At 32.8% G+C, this 5,000-nt stretch overlaps 2 protein-coding genes across 3 annotated transcripts in view; both read left to right on the top strand.

The window, feature by feature from the left end:
- LOC127837009 (E3 ubiquitin-protein ligase TRIM22-like) overlaps nt 1-1,478 on the top strand; it is a 6,960-nt gene extending 5,482 nt beyond the window's left edge. Inside the window, exon 3 of the mRNA XM_052363703.1 lies at nt 1-1,478. This exon is cut by the window's left edge and continues 186 nt beyond it. The gene's annotated coding sequence lies outside the window, so the exon portion shown is untranslated.
- The window catches only part of LOC127837007 (uncharacterized), a 78,645-nt gene that overhangs the window by 17,372 nt on the left and 56,273 nt on the right, over nt 1-5,000 (top strand). The gene's annotated exons all lie outside the window — the stretch shown is intronic.

Raw genomic sequence — 5,000 nt, forward strand, 5'->3', positions numbered from 1 at the left:
AATGAAAATTCACGAAAGTTACTTCTAGGATTTTGGAAAAATAACAACATCCTTGAGTTCAAAATAAAAACAAATCTGACTTAAATGACATGTGCACATACAGAGCGTAGTTACGAGCATTACATATTTTTTACCACTAGTCATACATGAACCGACTTTATGTTGCGAATAATTATAAGAGTTTTTATTAACAAAATAACTAGATTGTTTTTTTCATAAAGATTTTTTCAATTGTACGTGAAGAGAATTTAAATAGGGCGAGTAATTTACTTTCATAGTACGATTTTGATTTTATTGAATACATTGGATATTATTGTGAATTTCGTGTTAGTTTGGTCTGTATTTAAGTTTATAAATTAATGAATACCTGATGTATTGTGTACTCGTTTTTTTAAGATTTTATTGATTTTTTTTTCGAAATGTGTCTAAGATGTCGTTGATACAGTCACATTTGGTACATTCATAGAGATCAAAACACGTAAACAATGTTCGCCGTGCGAGTGTGGTTTTAGCAATACATACTTTTATTTTACATTCATGAACAGAACATTGCATCATAAATACATGTGAAAGTGTGAAGATAATACAATCACAATCTCTTCATTCTACATAAATATAATAATGTACATAAAAGTGAGAAAACGTTGTTTTTCAGAGGAAGTTTTATGTTGGTCAGTCAAAGTAGAAACACAAAAATATAAGATAGCCTTAGTTGTGAAGTCTTTGATAACTAGATTGTACATACAATATTTGAATCTATACAGTATTCAAGCGAAGTAATAAGTAAAATTTATACAAATATATGATTGTAAATTATGCCTGTATTCGAATAAATAAAGATTTTTGCATCTGGCTAGTAGTTGTGAAATACAAAAAACAATTTAGTAGCTATGCAATTTCAAACGAAATATTTTGAATACGAAGTTAATGAAAAGTTTGTTTTTTATTTGTTATATATTACTCCATGGATTGTGTTTACATATTAAATTCGTTTTAGGTCTGATTTTAAAAATCGTAACCAAAAGTTAACGCCCATGACAATACAAGTCTGCATAAACAGCTCTATACACCCCATGTCATAATGTATCTATTGGATTCGTTCATATGCGTACTGCAGCCTAGTCGCTGCTTTTGTCATCTGTCCGAGACTGATGTCGTTTCTACTCAGATGTTAACCCATTTATGCCTAATGGACTCTCCCATCCTTCTAAATTGGATCAATTTATTTACAAAATTAGGGATGTCTAGTATATTTATTTCTATATTTAGAATATTTCTTACAGAAATTCCTTTTAGCAAACAGCGAAGAACCTGATGAGACGACGCATCATGCGGCGTCTCATCTGGGTCTACCCTGTTTGCCAAGGCCTTTTTCTAGACACTAGGCTTAAATGGGTTAAACATGTATTGTTATATTTTGAGTTGTTGTCAGATTATCACATTGATACATTATTCTTGTTAGAATGTTTGCACATTAAGTTAGATTAAGCCAAAATAAACTTTAATCTTTGTGTTTTTTTGTATTTGTATATTCAAAATAAAATGACCGTATGTTTAGTGTCCCGTTTTTGGGTCATTTCGATTAACTTAACAACATGCTAAAAGTGAAAACAAAAGTATGTAAACAGTTGAATTATAATTGAGCGTTTATAATTGAACACAATTATTACATGTTTATAGTATTTTATACCACAAATCTTAAGAATATGTGAAAATCATGTCAATACATTGTGGTTCGTCTGCTCTGATGTACCAATACGTTCTGTAAACTTTAAATGAAAGCGAGTGCTGAACACTTCAAAATGATATTTCATCCACTCTTCAAGATTAATGTTCATGTACACATAACATTATTTCTTACAATTAATAATTAATTTGCGTTTGGATTAATATGAAATATATATCTCTATATTAAGCTTGGTCACGTGGGCATGTCTGTCAAATGTATGCTTTAAAACTTTATACAATGCTAATTTTTGTAGTTACTCTAACTACGAATAATTGTTTCGGTCAATTTCACACTTAACGTTTTTTTGCTCTAACATTTATTAAATATATTTAATGAGAAATACAGCTGCTTTCCTGAAATTTGAACATATTTAGGTAGAAACATGTAGTCTACACTTAAGATTCCACATAAGGACATTTTGAAGTGTTAAAATCGGCGATTATACTGGGTATTATCCAAACTATTCGTCTATTTTTGCGACATTAATTTCAACTAGCCTCTCTTTGTATTTTGTTTTCTTCAACACTTGTCAGTGCGTGATTGTGTCTATTCCTATACGATCGGATTACGCCTTCTTAAATTCGTGTTAATATCGATCAATTTTCTCGACCGCTGCTATACTTAATGCTGGTGTTGTGATCGTTGATAACAGTCACACATTTTGCCTACAATCAATAAGCGGTATGTAAACAATTATTAACACGTACGGTGATATGAGCCGCGTTCTGAGAAAACTGGGCTTAATGCATGTGCGTAAAGAGTCGTCCCAGATAAGCCCGTAAAGACCGCGCATGCTATTCAGGGACGAAACTTTCCGCTTTTATGGAATTTTTAGTTTCAAGGAAGTCCCTCCTTACTGAAAATCAAGTTAAGGCGGAAAGTGTCGTTCCTGATTAGCCTGTGCGGACTTCACAGTCTAATCTGGGACGACACTTTACGCACTTTACGTTGTTCCTCGTGACCTTCCTGTTCAACGGTAACACCAGACTTGGCACCGGATCCATAACCCTCATCTACGGCAACTTCTCTGCACCGTGAGTACATTGAATTTGAACTTTACAACAATCAACAAAACTGAATGAATTTATAATCTCACGTTTGAAAACAACATAAGCATCAGCACGGTTTGTATTACACCACTTACTTAACATTACAATAACCATCTGAAAGGCTAGGAATCATACTTCTACGTTAACAATTGTATCTTGTTATTGATTTCGAAACAAAAATCATAATAGAAAGGGCGACAAAAATCTTCCTCACCGGTTGTTTAAATGTTTCCTTTAGTAATCTTTATCAACGATCTGAATTGCTGCAGTACTGTTAGCTATGATTATATTAAAGTTTGTTTTAATGATTTTTTAAAATTTACCACTTTGTTGATTGCCATTTAACCGAAGCGTCATTTCAAATTGTAAAAATTATCGTAGTGAAAATTATGTCATACACATTTTTATGAATGCTACACGTGTTCTTTTTTTAACAATTATCCAATAAAAGATATAAAAAATATATAAAAAATCCATCTATATTTACAGAACTGGCAAGTAGACGACGAACACCATGCGGATTTCATGTTTCACGGGCAAGATATTTCGTCAACTATACCGGATATTACGTCATACGAACCTGATTTTACGTCACATTCCCTGACACCAGACCCGCATCCATGTTTCTGTGATTACTTGTACATACGTAAAGATGATGTGATGACTGTTTTTAATGGGCACGTAATAAATCATCTATCACCAATACTTATAGGTTATTAGACGTTTCACTGTACAATACGGAGATATATTTGGGCGAGCACACAGTATGAAGTCATATTGGACGAGCCGTTAGGCGAGTCCAATATGACTTCAAAATGTGTGCGAGTACAAATATATCACGTATTGCACAGTTTAAACGTCTAATAAGCTTTTTATTATATATCCCTTTCTTAAGCTCTTTGTTTAATGTTAATTTTAATTTTGAGTTTAAAATGCTTTAATTGCATCTATGCTATTGTCAAGACTAGCGCCCGTTTGAATCAATTATTGTACATTTGGATACTTTTTACGGTAACGGCTTTTATCGTTATAAAACAATTGCTTAGTGCACTTGTACTCAACTATCCAATATGGAAAAAATACAGACTTTTTGGATCCAATAACGGAATATATTGGACGGTCACGTGGTACATGTTAAGAATGCTCATTGGATGAATTTATTGGATATATAATAATGTAGTCGTTTTGTTTGCTGATATGTTGATATATTATTCAATGTATGCTAGGTAGGCTATATCGATTTATTAAACATAACAGTTCAGTTGCGACTTAGGCATAAACAGTTCATCGTCAAAAACAATAAAGCGATAGTGCTAACTTGAATCCACGTGTATCAAAATACAAAAAAAAGCAGAGAAACAGAAGTAAAAGCAAAAACATACAATAAAGTTTTGTGAGAATGTATGATGTACGAGAAGGTTTATTATGTTAATTGATACCACAGTGACCTTGTTGTTTGAAAACAGATAGAGTTGACTCTAAGGAAAATCCGTTATGCATTACAGAGGGGTGTATTCCAATAATTATCACATAACTTTTTTTTATTCACAAAATAACCTTTACGTTAAAAGAAAGATATGATTAAAAGAGAGCTGGTTGACAATGTCATTCAACAACCAATTTGTTATTTAGTAAAACAAATATATCCAGACATGGTTTTTCCGCCTTACATACCCTATGTTTTGAGCGGAAAAAGACAACTTCACTGTTTCTTGTGCCTACAGTGTGGAGTGGGAGGTCCTCAACTCCCTCCCCCCCCCCCCACACACACCTCCACAAACAACTTTTGACCAGGAGTATAAAATAAATAGAAAGGAAAAAAAACACTTAAAACTTGAGATTAACTAAATTTAAGAAAAACAAGAAAACAATAACAGCACCAGCAATATTGAAGCAAACGAAAATATCATTAAATAACACAACATGTTTCTACAGAGTTGAAAAAATCTTATTAATGTTCTTAAAAACGATACATTCGACACTGGTACTGTGCCGTTTCTACTATTTCCCCGGGGCGGGAGGGTAACTTCCAGAATTTTAGGGTAGGGGTGTCCCACTGAGACTTCCGAAATGATGTGACCCATTTTTATACCGGAACTCTGATAAAGTTGACCCATTTTGATACAAGATTTTTGATAACGCACACCCATTTGTATACGATACCATTGAGCAAGTGAACCAATTTCAATACAAGAATTTTGATAAAATGGACCGATTTCAAT

The sequence above is a fragment of the Dreissena polymorpha genome, chromosome 7, assembly GCF_020536995.1.
Source record: "Dreissena polymorpha isolate Duluth1 chromosome 7, UMN_Dpol_1.0, whole genome shotgun sequence".
In the NCBI taxonomy this organism is placed as follows: domain Eukaryota; kingdom Metazoa; phylum Mollusca; class Bivalvia; order Myida; family Dreissenidae; genus Dreissena; species Dreissena polymorpha.